This window comes from Harpia harpyja, chromosome 8 (assembly GCF_026419915.1).
Source record: "Harpia harpyja isolate bHarHar1 chromosome 8, bHarHar1 primary haplotype, whole genome shotgun sequence".
Lineage (NCBI taxonomy): Eukaryota > Metazoa > Chordata > Aves > Accipitriformes > Accipitridae > Harpia > Harpia harpyja.
In genome coordinates, this window is record NC_068947.1 from 45,248,958 (window position 1) to 45,263,280 (window position 14,323).

Genomic DNA, 14,323 nt, shown 5'->3' on the forward strand with positions numbered 1-14,323 from the left:
CATTAGCAAATGTTCTGAAAATGTTGATAGCTGTCCTTCTGCGCATCAGAGTGTAATGTGAAGCAGGACTCACCTACATTATCCACAGAGTTCATTAATCATTGCTCAATGTTTTACAGTTAGCATGATTTGACTGGCATGCCTCAAGAATGCTAATTAAAAAATATGAATGACCAATGTCTTCTCAACTAAAGCACCCCATATACTATTCAGGCTGTTATAATAAATCAACAGTAAACATGAACAAGACAAAAAAAAACTAAAAAAAAAAGCAAAGCAGCATGAGTCCCAAACTGCTGCTATTTAATTTCATGCCAGCACTAAGCAATGCAACAATATGCTAAAAGTTGGGGGGAAGGCTTTTTACCAAATCTGCACAACATAACATAAGAAGCAGAGAGTATCATTACAGAGTCACTTCCTAAGAGGAAAACAGGCGACTACCACAACTTCCCAAAGGGCTATAAAGTACATCAATGAACCTGAAGTCCTGAAATCCTATTCAGTGCCTAATACAGTTCTATTTTGACAAAACCCCACTGAAGTCAACAAGAATTTCTGTTCAGTTGAAAGACAAGTTTAACACAAGCAAACCAGCTATATTATCCTTCTCTTCCTTCAGTAAGGCGCTCCCCTTACTTGCAAAAAGAGGTTTGGGCTCCACTCTCCCTGGATCCTCCCATGCTGAGTTTGGAACCTACTGGAGGCTTTGAATTCAGTTATTGAATTTGTGTCCTTTTTCTTTCTTTCACGTAGGACTCCAAGCCTATCTGAGATTGTGTTCCAAGGCTTAATTTTGTTTCATTTTTCATCTTGTATATAGCACACAGAAAAGAGGCCACCATTTCTTGTTTAAATGCTGAGTATTTTGCTTCTGATTTCAGTGAAGGTAATTATTCAGTATGTTTAGTGGGTCTACCTTAGCTTTAGATATCCCATGTACTTAACTATTCATGCATTTTAATTGCTCACATTACAATGACAACACTGTTTGCAGTACAGGCATATGAAATGGCTGTCCTCTGCAGTTGATACTCGTTCACAGGAGCTCAGCAAACATGTCAATTGAAGAATTGGAGTTTACATGAGGGTCTAAATGCCTTGCCAGAGAGTCTTTGAAAGGTATGCTTTTTCAGCAAATGTACATAACTTGCTTTCATACACTTTAAGTTAAGCATCCAACGTTTTGAAAATGGAGGTCACAAAGCAAAATAACTGCTGTATGGAATTAGCTGACAAGGCTGTTACTCAGTCATTTTTGACACTAACAATTGTGAAGCCTCAATTTTCTTCTCTCTGCCAATGCTACTGCTTTGCCACTTCTCCTTAATACTCTAAGTAGTTACCCTGTGGTATTGTTTTAACAAAAGGTCAAGTTGATCTTCAACAGAAAAAAAAAATGTCATTAGGTATACAGTTAACAAGAAAAATGTATCTTATGGTTTCCTTTGATAAAAGTAACTAGTGATTTATAACTAAAAGGAAGAGGAGCTTATGTTTAGAAAGCAGTGCTGTTATTTTTTTAAGCAACTTTAACGTTGCCAGCAACATTTCCCTGAATATGCGTTGGGCTTCCTCTGAAAAACGTGCCATGGGTTTAACAAGCCTTGTGCTTCCAAAGCTTTCCAGAACCTCTATCTACCTTTTTCACAAGAGAGAGGCAGAGTGTGCATTGCTCCTCCATGTACTTGATCTGTCTGCCACCCTCCCTCTAGTTTTGTGTTCTTTCAAACCCTTTCATCTGAACAGAGCTGCAAAAAGAATCAAGATAACAAGCTAGATGCTGTCTCACATCTAGATTTATCAAAAGTTAAGTAGAAATGGGAAAATGTGTTGTATTTTCCGTTTGTGGCTGCAATTGCATATGCAATACAGGATATGGCTTCTAACATATCCGGTGCAAATGCAACAGCATATATGGGTCTTTTAAGCATCCTAAAAAGTCAATTGACTTTGCAAGGTAAGAAGACATGCAGCCACAGGTGAGTCCCAGCTGGCAGACATAAATATCCCCTACACCAAGAAAAAGCAAAAAAGATGAGCATGAAAGCAGCTCTGAGGTCAACACTTCCTCCTCTCCACCCTTTCCTGCCACTGCAGAAAAGCACAACTGTCTGACATGAAGGATAAAAGTGTTTTTCAGCCACCCCATTCTTGACAGAAAATAAGAGAGTGATTCTGTGATGTTTGTGCCTGAGTTAGGACGCTTGTGGAATGGGAGGCACCAGCAAAGTACAGCACCATCCATGAAGACTTTTTGGCATTGGTGCTAAACAGCATGGCAATAAAATACTCTTACCAGCTCTATGCAACTACATTATTTTTTCTTTGCATCATCATAGGATCAATGGATCCAAATGGGGTAGCACTGAAAAAATCCAGAGACTGAAGCTCAGACTCCTCTTATTTTAAAACAATAGCCAATAAAGGAACATCTATGTACCCTTGGTATTCTGTAGGATGTGTATTTTGGGTAAGGTACAGCTGGAATTTCTAAATTAAATCTCTAGCTGATCTTAAGGACAGTTCTTCAGTAAAGTATGAGGAAGAGAATACAAATAGAGTGACAAAATTCAAATGTATTAGTAAATAAATCACTGGTGTTTCTACCTCTTGCAGAAGCAACCAGAGTATTGCCCAGAAGGGATGAGAATGTCAGACACTCCTCTGCAGACCCTGGAAAAGCAGTCATGTGGGACAGAGCAGGAAAAGAGAGAAAGAAGGAAAATGTGTCAAAGTCAACATGTCTGATTTAAGGTGAAAATTTTCCAATACCAACTAAATAAATAAACAGTTTATAATTTGTCCTCTTCTCTAGTGGAGAGCTTATACCCATGAAAGTACCCTAGTATAACAATTTCATCAGAAATGGCTAAAGATTCACTCTCTAAAGACAAATGGGACTTTCACCTTTACAAATAAAGCAAGTATTGAGTTGCATGTAATTCTCAAAGGAGGCTTGACATACATACAAGACCTTACAGTTCTCTAACTCTCTCTCTTCGGAACACTTTGTATAGTCGAGGATATATTTTACACAGGTGTAAGTACCTTCGTATGGTAAATTCAACAAAACCAGCAATCTTTGAACTCTGGTCTTGGTTGTATCAGAGTGAATCTGAAGTAAACCCACTGTGTTCTGCAAGTTCCTTCTGACACACAGACAAAACAGAAGTCAGGCTCTGGAGCTCAGGTCCCAGCCTGAGTCAGAAAGGAGACCTGTAAGTACTTTTAGCTCCATAAAAGAAAAGCTCAATATACTGACAAGGTAGTCACCTTCACTTACTTCCTTGACTTGTCATCAGGCATCGAACAGTGCATATTTTAGTACTGGGAACTAATTGGAATGGATTGTTCTAAGACACTTATGAGAAGTTGCCCTTTTAATTTGTTTTTTCAAAGTAATCATCCATATTGACATGCCATTTTGTTCCTGCAGAAGCATAGAGCGGGGCACTGCTTTTACTGTGAACCTTCTTTTTTCTGTTTCTGGCAAGTATCCTAGATTTTGTAATTTAATATTCCTGCCAAAAGCACTGGAAACATTTGAGATGATCCTCATGGGATTAAGGACAAACTGTGGATTACATTCTTGGCGTTGGACTACACTGGAAGCCTGCATTTTTCTTGCTGTTCCTGAATATTTGTGAGCTAACCAAACAAGACCACAGCAGAATCAAGAGTAACTTCATGCTGTTTTACTTTTTCTTCTCAAACCATCCCAGGATCTAATGCACTCCTGCTCTTAGTCTAGGGAATGTGTTCAGGTTGAGCAGATGTGTTTATGCTCATTAACCTTGCATATTAACAAAGTGAGAACAGGTTGTGGTGTGGCTGAGGACATGACTTACTTTTTTTTTCTGCACACTAGAAAATGTGTACTTGGCCATGAACCTTGCTCCTGTTTCACTGATTTAGAGTGTTGATAACATAAGGACAGTCACAGTGAATCAGACCAAATCTATAAAAAGCCAGGCTCCTTCCTCTGACAGTAGCCAATAATGGGTACTTTGGGAAAGAGTACAAAAAACAGGGCAATACTGACTCTTCCTCTAATATACCTTAGTTCAGGGACAGACAGAGCCAGAGGCTGGTTTTGCATCTGTGCATTTAAAAGCCTTTCTATTATTTTCTTCAGTTCCTTTTTTGAGCCCATTTATACTCCTGGTCTCCTATACCCTGCACCCATCAGTGTCATAGCTGATTTCTACTGTGCTATGCAAAAAGAACTTGCCTTTGCTTGATTTAAGCTTGCTGCCTGGTAACTTAAATAGGCACTGTAACTTCTTGTCCTGTGATGGAATAACACCCTCCCCAACCACCCGAAGACCCTGTGTTGAATACCAGGTCATCAGCAGTAGAACCACTATCACCACTATCTGTCCCACCACACTCTGGTGGGGCAGGGGCTGGATTTAGAAGTACAGAAGGAGATATAGAGACAAAACAAAGAACATAAGTTTTATCTTTTGCTGTCACTATACCCACAAATTACAGGGAAAACTTTGAGAAAAAACCCCCAACCATTGAATCTCAACAGTTTCTGAACTTACTAAATAACCAAAGCCCCCAGAGATCTAGTAGGTCTCGCTTGCATAATAAGCCCAGGGTTTTGTACTTTAAACAAAGAAACTGCTCAAGCTAATGAATGACAGCTGTTAAGAGTTCACCTCCCAGTACTTCCAGGAAGGGCTGGAAAACATGCTAGCTCAGATATTTTTTGAGATCCAAAGACCTCAGCACTAAAAAAGTCAATCAAATATATCAAACTGCTTGAATGTAACCTGAAACTTGCTACCTGAGCTTATGGAGAACTTGTCAAAAAAATTACACAAGAAAGCGTACAGCAAAACTTAAACCACATTTAAACATATAAAACTATTGAACAGTTTAAGTAATTTGTCTTTTACAAAAGTGCAACTGAAATAACTAAGCTACAGATAACACATCCAAAACATTGACTTCAAATTAGCAAGAAATCAGTCAGTTTAAAAATCATAAGAATTTAAGAACCTTGCCTATTTCCTATATTGTAAGATTATTCTTCAAAGAAGGTATATGTTCTCTAAAATGATCATGCTTTCATGAAGGCCCCAGAGTCATCCAGTAGATAATATTGCTGTAATCCTGTGATAAAACTGCCCTGAAAGTGTAACAGGAATGAGTCAGTATGTTTTTAGAGCAGTATCTTCCACAATTCCACAGACTAATAAGCGAGTATTAACATTGATATATGTTTTTTAATTATCTAGAGAAATGCTACAGCAGTATTAAAAATAACTCACTTTTCTGTTATGTTGGAGAGTTCAAATAATGCTCTACAGGTTTACAGGACTTGATGCACAGTTCTAGGATAGGTTAATATTGTATGTCCAATATCCCTTGCCTTTACTTCTTATAGCTCAATATAAAATGGGAAAGAAATGGATCACAATGATAGAGAAGGGTCACACTGTTACCAGGGTAAGGCAATGGAACTATTCAGCTAGTGCATCATGCTTGTATCCTCCGCTTTCCCCAGTTAATAGATGCAGCCCCTGATCTGTTTAAGACAGAGACTGTAAAAACACTGATGGATTAAAGCCCAGTTTTTAAATGCATTTTGATACTGTGCAACTCACCTTTATAACCTAAGGGACAGCCTACCTTAAGAATCAACAAAGGCAGGTAGGGCCTTATGTCCCATGGTTTTCACATGGCCCCTTGTTTTAAAAATAAAAGCCATCCTCTTACATCTTCCTTTGATAGGTGAAAATAAGATAACTTCTCCAAGGCCTCTTATTTAGAAATTTAGAGGGAGAAATTCTATTTCTCCAGGAAGCAGGCACAGTGCTGCTGTGACTGGTCAGTATCTCACATTAATGGAGAATGAAGAAGTCCCAAAGAGAGGAAAAGTTTGAAACTTGTGGGAGAGGAAAAGTTGCAGGAGTTTTCCACAAGTAAGAGTAGAAAACGGCTCTCTTGTGAAAAAGTAGACTCAGGACAACAACCCTAAAGACTTGTGTTTCCACAAGAAATAGGGCCCTTGGGGAAAACCAGTGATGAGCATGTGATACTCTAGCCAGGGACTTTCAAGGCGGTTTTGAAGGATGGGGGAAGGAAGGCATCAGGACAGGGCTCTGGGTTTTATTACACTGAAAAAGAATGGAACTGAAGAAGTACCCAGAAGGGGAAGATAATGCAGTGCTGAGATCCAGTATTGTTTGGGACACTCTGTTTCATTTGAAAGCTGAAAAGACAATGAAATCCCACAGAACCCATGACAAGGCATGCTCTAGCAAGAAGGCAGAGTTACATAAATAGACAAAAAAGGAAGTCCGATGCTGAGGTGGTGCAGCTGCCCCACAACGTTCTATACCTTATCAACATTTTTGGGATCTCTGGTAGAGTCATACAGAGTGAGTTCCTGGCAGACACTAGTATCAGTAGGAAATTGCTTCTGCGGCTTTCAATATGCTGGCCTGCTCCTCAAATCCATTTCAGTCCTTGCAAGCCACACCGTACCCAACAGGGCTCCCCTGGAGTAGTTCAGCCCACTTGGGAAAACCAACTTTTAAAAAACATCAGTTGTTTCCAAACTGTCACTAACTGCCCCCAGAAGCTCCTGCTCTCTGCCCTTGCTGTCTGCTCTGCCCCAAAGTACCCCATCTGTACAGGGGCTACTCCACTTCTCCACTCCAGCCCAGTCCCCAGAGTCCCTGCTCATAGACTTGCCTCTGTGGTCCCCAGCCTCATCTCTGGCATGGTTATTTCTGCTCTGGTGACATCACCCTGTTCACAGAGCTAGACCAATGTGAGACGAAAGATTAAGAAACTCAGGCAACAAAGGAAGTGAAAGTTGTGATTCAACAGATGGTGATTGCTCTTAGGCAAGACTAAAATCAGAGTGCTGCAAGACATTTATTGACTGGCCTTTTAAGGTGCTCTTTTCCAAACCAGACACAAGACCAGGCAGTAACAGAACTGCGTCTCAGTTTTGAAAGAAGAAAAAATTGCTCAAGACAGTGGGTTAATTTAGAAATCCACTAACCTGTTGATGAAGATCTGCAGTGTTTCACTTGAGAAACATGTGCATTTCACGGGTAAGCAATGTGTTCCTGACACATACTTTGCACATGGCGACAGTGGTCACCATACAAGGAGCTAGTGGGCTAGGATTGAAGTGTGCTTCACCCTGGTGAACAGACACATTCAGGAGGCCTGATGGCACGGATACAAACAACTCTTCACTGTCTCTTCAGATATTCAAGAATGAGGAGCCGTCAATGAAGCTAAGAGAAGCTGGGTTCTAGACAAGCCCTACAGACCCCAATGCTCCTTGCTGGAGGATTTTCTAGCTGCAGAAATTCTCAAGAGAGACTGAACAAGCATTTAGAAGACAGATTTATTGATAGTCACTAACTAGATAAACCACACCAGGTTCAGGAAATCCCTAAAGTGAAAACATGCATAGGCTGGGAGATTATCCAGCAGAAGTATCATGCCTCATTCTTCTGCTTCCCTGGCATCTGCTTTTGGATTTGGCTTGCTTTTAGTCAGCCAGCTCAGTTTGTACTTGGTACAACACTAGCAATCTGTTCTTGCACACATTACAAGGGCTGAACCTGTCCCCTCAGCATCATTCCTGCCCGGGGGGATGTAGCAAGTCCCACCAGCCCAATCCTAACCATGCTTCTTGTGCAGTAGAATCACTTGTACAAAAACCAGAGCCTCTTGCTGAGTTTCTGCTCTGAGAGGATCTCCCACCATCTCTTCTTGCAGCTGTGCCTCTGCAGCTCTTTCTTTTGGCAGTCCCATGACCACCCAACAAGGTCCATAGGGTAGGCATGGACAATCACAGGCTGAGGGATTTCTAGACTGTTGAAGAGCCTGGATGAGGCTTGCTTCTTCACACACTGACCAACCTCCTTGGTGACAGTGGTTCCTTCTCCTGGAAGAGATCCCATGGCTAACACTCTTCATGGCCTGAGCAGGGGGAGGCCCATCAGTAGCAGTCACCATGGAGCCACAGTAGCCACCCCATTGTCCCCACAGAGCACATGTGCTTCTGCTTCCTTAGCTGCTCACCTGGGTAGCTATGAGGCAGGCCGGGCTTTCCTGAGCTTGGACCAGCTGCTTCCCAGAAAGTACCCTTTCACATGCTAAGCTCCTGGCAAACCATTAGAGGTGAGCTTGGGGCCATTGCTGGAGATGGGGAGCAGGCAGATGCTTGGTCTGAACCAGTCTGATCATTTTACATATGTTACTTTAAAGGCACAGCCTTCACTGACACTCAGTGTCATGCACGTGGGGTGCTAATTGCACAAAAAAGTGCCTTTGGATCCTTGAGAATTGTGTTTTGAAAACAGAAGAAATATTGATGAATAACCTTACAATCCAACCAGGTTTCTATACTGATGTAATAGACCTCAGTCTACCCTACCCTGTTCTGCATTTCATACCCACCCTGCAGAAGAATGACTATATTAGATTTAAATCAATGGAGAAAGTCAGGTCTGATAGTTAGATCTGGTCATTGAACAATGGCCATGGCAAAACCTGTAGTTATAACTTCTATGAACTAACAGCATGAGGAAAGAGTATCTCTTACTTGACAGTAATTCATGTAATAAGCAGGCCTTATCATTAGTTATCTGGAGCCAATGCAGGAAAACCAGTTTATCTTTCTTCTCATAAAACTCCTGCCTGACCTTATCCCTGCAGTACAGTGTAAGGATAAGATTAAGATGGTGCATTAAGCCTATGGTTCCACCAGATAGTAAACCAGCCCCCCAGCGCCAGGTTAAAAATGCCACAGCCAGGAACCATCATGAGCCCTGAACTGCCAGCTTCTAAATGACCACAACGCCCCTCTTGTGTACTGTCCCCTGTTCTTACACTGGTCATCTTCCTTGTCCATAACAGTGAGCATAGCACCTTTTTCCACGGAAACTGCTTTCCCGTCCTAAAGCTCTCTGTTGATTCTCCACATATGCATCACAACCCTCCCTGCCATTAGTCTTCCTGCTAATGCTGTCTTGGGCAATGGCACTGACACAGCTACTTCTTCCCTAAGATTTCTATTTCAGTAACTGTGACTACTAAAATAACTGCTGAATATTGTACGATGTTTGCTTACGTGTGCCTTACAGAAGTCTGATCAGCAAGTGCAGATTGTGAGATTCTACGATTTAAAAATCTTGAAAACCACAGTAAGCTGTACAAAACAAATGTGAACAATTACAAAGCTACTGGTGTGAATATGATTTAGTCCAGTTGATTAAGGATGAATTAGAACCTAATGACATCGCTTTCATCCTGCCACCATGCCTTACACCAGGAAAGGTTATGGACACACAAGATACTAAGATGGCACTGCAGCTCTTTTAACCCAAGTTGCTGCAGTTACCACAGCCACAGTGAAAAATTTCAGCATGTCTGTCTTGCAAGATTGGGAAAGCTGTTATTTTACACCATGATAAAATGTGTAGTGCTTTCTGACACCCTTAGAATCAAGGCTTCTTGATGGGCATTACTGAACTTAAGGGAGCATAAGCTCATGATTTTAGATCTACAAGTTCGAAGTTCAGTTCTGTAGTTATACAGGAGCATTTCAAAGACTATAAATCTCTGGAGCTCTGTAGAGCTGCCCAGACAGTAGAGCAGTTTCAACCACGCTATCACAGTGTATGTCTGTTACTCAGAAATAGCTGCAGACACAAGTCTCTTAAGACTTGTGAGCTAAGTCAGCTGGTCCTTTAGCTTAACCATAAACAACGTACCGATTATTCCAGGGAAGAGGGAAGGGTGTGTACTTTGGCTTCTGGATGGACTTTCATAACAGCAAACATTATATTTAGTCTGTATAAACAGCTACAGTGACTGCAATAAAAAAATAGATATTATGACACTAGAGCAGGGGAGTTGTGTGTTTGACCTGGATCTCGGTACAAGAAAAGAAATAGGGAATCCACTTCAACAGATGACTTCTACTCATTCTTTCCCTTTCCTTGGAAGCCTGGGAGAGAGGTTGTGCTTCGGCTTTTTAGCCTTGATGAAGCCGCACATGCAATAGCTATGGTTTTGGAAAATTCCTGATGTTTTTTGAAGATGGTGTTATGTCATAGCAAATCTGAAGGCAGAGCTGAAAGAAGGGTGCAGAGGAAGCTGGAAAACAATGGACAGACCTCTCATCACAGGGAAGATTGTAGTACCCGACTTGGAGTACTAGTACATTTCCACAGGAGGTTGCATGCAGCTCATTTTGGGGCCTGATTGTTAGTGCAAACCTCTCCAGGGGACTCACTCTCTTTGGGCAATGCTACATCTCACTTTTTCTCTTCTCATTTATTAACTTTGTAAAGGTGATCAAGCATCAGAGGAAGAAAGGCTTTCCTAAGGCATTTCATAACTTCTCTTACCTTCCAGGAGGTAGCCTGAAGCAATTTCAGCACAGCAGCTTCTTGTTCTGTAGTTACCCTTGCCCTCCTTCATATACCCAGGAGAGTCACTGCTGCATTAAAAAAAAAAAAAAAAAAGAAAAAAAGGGGGATTCCTATGAACCTGCCATCCAGACAAATTATTGAGATGACAGATACAGAAGGAAAGGTTTTCATCTTTCTCTTACAACCTTCACATCACCTCCTGTTTCAGCTCAGTCCCTAAAGCTTTTACTTCTCTCTCTGACACATGCTGAAATACTAACTTCATTCAACTTATACTGTCATGCAAAACCTTTGAGCAGACCTCTGTTAAACAAGAGTACTTGTCCAACTTTGCAAGCCCTCAGCATCACTTTGAAGTCACAATCAAGGCTTTGTGTGATAGAGTAAATTGGATGAGATTGGCTCTTTTAACTTTAGAAGTAAGAGAAACACCAACCTGATCAGGAATTTTTCTGTTCTCAACAAATCTTTGTCTTCTAATTTTCTGATAAGCAACTGCAGTAATTCAGTGCTCAAAACAGAAGTATCAAACGGCCTCAGTGGAAGCACTGTGCCTGTCTCGGTCTGAATCAGACCCGATCATGCTTCATAACCTTAGAACATGCAGTGTCTCTTGTTCTTTTGTTAATATCCTCTTTGTGCATAAATTCTCAAAAAAAAAAAAGAAAAACAAGGTAGACAGCACCTAAATACAAGCAGCAGAGAAGCTTCAGAGTTCTTTTCAAAGTACAGGTAAAATAACAACAAAAAAAAAAGAAAGAAAATTAGCAATATTCTTTTCTTCATTGGAGGTCACCTTACATAAAACCATAGATAAGAGTCCAGTTCTTCAAATCTTTTTGAAACCACTGTAGCCCTACAACCTCCTCTAGAATCACACTTTTTTGCATCAGTAGAGGTTTTGGCTACAAAGCAAATCTAAATGGCTTCACTCTCATTGAAAAAAAAACCCCACCACAAGACCCGCACTACCACAACATAGGTATGAAAATGGATGACCCACTAAGTGATACAATATTTAAAGTCATCTCACCATCTAAATTTTCGGACTTTAAAAATTGATGTGGAGATTTCAAGGGAAGTCAAGACCTTGGAATTTCACCTAGCCCACTAAAAAAAGGTAAGGTAGATTTCCTCAGATTCAGTTCTTGTTCAAGCAAATGCAAGAACCAATTCCAGGTTTTCCTTTTGGCTTTGATCTAAGCTCTGAGTGCCTTTTTCCTCCTCCTTTTGTATTTCCAAAGAAACAGAGAGCACTGAAATTCAACAGCACAGCACACAACCTGAAAGCCCCCACTGTTAACACCAACACGATGCACTGAAAATGCAGATCGAAATGTAAGCTGTCATTTTCTTGCCTCTTATCATTGTTGTTGTTCAGCATCTCACACACATCAGTACGTGCTCCTATTCTCAGTACTGTAAAGAGAGGTAAGCTGAAATAATGTGGTGAAGCACACTAGTTCAAATACTGAAAAGGAAGCTTGAGCTACTCTCTACAATGCTGTCTTTACTGGCCAGCACAATTTGGTTATACACATATAAACAGGGCTACAAAAAACTCTCTCCTGGGCAAGATGGCATTTTTGATGCCCCGTCTGCTAACTGCACCTTCCCCACTGCTGCAAAGGGAAAGTATATGGCATTTGGCTGAAGTTTCAACCTTAAACTGCTGTTAGAGAGGAGTTAATGTGAGAGGATTCAGCACAGAAACAGTAGCAGGGTTTTACACTCTGTCACTCCTCCTCACCTCCACCAGAGAGTGCATGCTTCAGCATCCAGCCGGAGAAATCCTAGTCTGTAAAGCAGCCATGCTTCTAAGATTCAGCAGCACGAGCAAGACGCTGACCTGACAATGTGGTTGCGGCCAAGGAAATTCTCACTAGATACGAGAAAAAATTCTTCCTGTTGGGGGTGGTGGAGTGCTGAGGCAGGAGCCCAGGCACGACACGGGAGGAGGTTTTCCAAATGCAGCTGAACAAGGAAGGCCCTGCACAACCTCATCCAGACCGGGAACACTGAACCCCTGGGGTTGGACTAGAGACCTCCAGAGGTCCCGTCCAGCGGAATTACCAGATGTTATCAACCAAAATTTGCACTCAACCTAATACAGAAAAAAAATCATTAAATGCTCATCAGCACAAATGCATTTTACATGTCTTTTGGCCTCAGCATTTTTTTTTTTTCCATTATAGTAGTGTCTAAAACCCACCCAAAGAGCAGAGCTTTACTACAGTAAGTAGCATGAAAGTGCACAATCCACGCTGGTTGTCATGAAAATGTTTGGGTAAATCCGGTGGATGCAGTTCAAGAAGAAACTGAGCTATCACAGCCAGCCCTGGATAAAGAACTGTGGAAAGAGCTGCTTAGTGCAGCAAATTAAGAAGACTTACCACAGCCCCTAAGATGGTAGTGCCTTTCTCCCTCAGCCACAGATCTCTCCTGCAAATAATGACAGACTCCTTCCCTCACTCCTATCTCCAGCGGCTCAGGTCTCCTGTCTCATCAGGGATCCTGTCCTCCAGCTGATGGCAGAAGAGAGCCCAGCTCAGAGGTCTTCCATTCTTGCAGAGCTTCAGCAGTTTCACAGCATCCTCTGCTGCCAAAGAGCAGAATCAGATCAGAAATGAGGAAATGGACTAAGCCTTTGAGTGGAACGTTATCGCTTTATACAGACACCCCCCACCCCAATTACCCTACAACGAAAAGAGACAGATAACGAAGCCCTGATCCATATTAGGGACAAATCTCCTTGCCTTCCACAGAGCCACCCTTGAAACTGATCTCCTTTTGGGTATTACAGGTGCAAAACAGTCCAGAAATACTAGAAGCTCACTGTTTCCAAGGAACAGTCCCATACCAGAGTACAAACCGCGCAGCGCTGGGCTTTTGAGGTAGCTGTTATTTTTCTCAGCCTAGGCCTCATATGGGTCCTCAATCAGTAACAGGTTTAATAAATGTCATTACTTATTGGAAAATAACGGTATGCTTATTTAAAAAAATAACATTAGTATATCAGCTGTTTGATTTGAAAGAAAACTCTCATAGCTAGGTTCAGCACAGTACCATCATCAACGGCTGCACTGTCACTTACGTGTTTGATTGAGAAAATTGTCATTTTATTTGCTTGCTAAAGTCTCTCGCTATTGTGCTAGTTGCTTTGTTGTACTGTCCCACTGTTGATGTCACAGCTGATGTTGATGATGTTGATGATACAGCTGATGTCGAGGCAGCTGAGAAAATAGAAAATCATTTTAATGTATCTGGTGCCAACATCAGCACCAAGAAAATCAAAGTCTGAACTGTCAGTTGGTGCTACGCAGTACCTTTCAACATCTGGCTTTACATAACCCTTCTCCTTACTACTCTGAATTTTTTTTTTGTTAGGAAAGAAAATGTGCTTCTACTTTAGAAAGAACAAAGGTCTAAGCATGTGCCCTCTCAAATCCATGGGAAAAATTCCCGTTGCACTAAGCTGTCAGTCCCACATACTAGTCAGGTCCTAAAAAAACATTACTGCGAGTATAAAACCAGCAATGCCACACACAGGGGAGCAATTCCACTCGGTTCATAGGATAGCTCAAGAAAATACATCTTTATTCCTATTCCAGCCATGCCTGGCCCTGTACAAGCCTTTACTCACACAGCGACCCTGCAGCCTCAAGCAGCTGTATCGACGAAACCGGGTTATTCGATACCAGTACGCCGAAACGTTTTATGGGCGCAAGGACAGCAGCCCCCTCTCCCAAGGCCGCACCGGGCGGGCCGCGGCGCCCGAGCGCTCCCTCCACCGATGCCTCTCCCAGCCGCAGCACCCACACGGGGCGGGCAGCCCGGCGCCAACCCAGCTGCGAGGGTCCCGGGGCGCTGACACCGCCCCGCGGCACCCACCCGGGACG

General features: G+C 42.0%; 2 long non-coding RNA genes across 2 annotated transcripts in view; one reads left to right on the forward strand and one right to left on the reverse strand.

Annotated features, from left to right (window-relative positions):
• The window catches only part of LOC128144866 (uncharacterized), a 24,643-nt gene extending 21,269 nt beyond the window's left edge, over nt 1–3,374 (forward strand). The window contains exon 3 of the long non-coding RNA XR_008236236.1: nt 2,620–3,374. This is a non-coding gene — a long non-coding RNA (uncharacterized LOC128144866). The remainder of the gene's footprint in view (nt 1–2,619) is intronic.
• LOC128144864 (uncharacterized) overlaps nt 1–14,262 on the reverse strand; it is a 23,025-nt gene extending 8,763 nt beyond the window's left edge. The window contains exons 1-4 of the long non-coding RNA XR_008236234.1: nt 13,519–14,262; nt 12,818–13,020; nt 10,401–10,492; nt 2,611–2,676 (exon numbers count right to left, since the gene is read on the reverse strand). This is a non-coding gene — a long non-coding RNA (uncharacterized LOC128144864). The remainder of the gene's footprint in view (nt 1–2,610; nt 2,677–10,400; nt 10,493–12,817; nt 13,021–13,518) is intronic.
• Between the last annotated feature and the right edge of the window lie 61 nt (nt 14,263–14,323).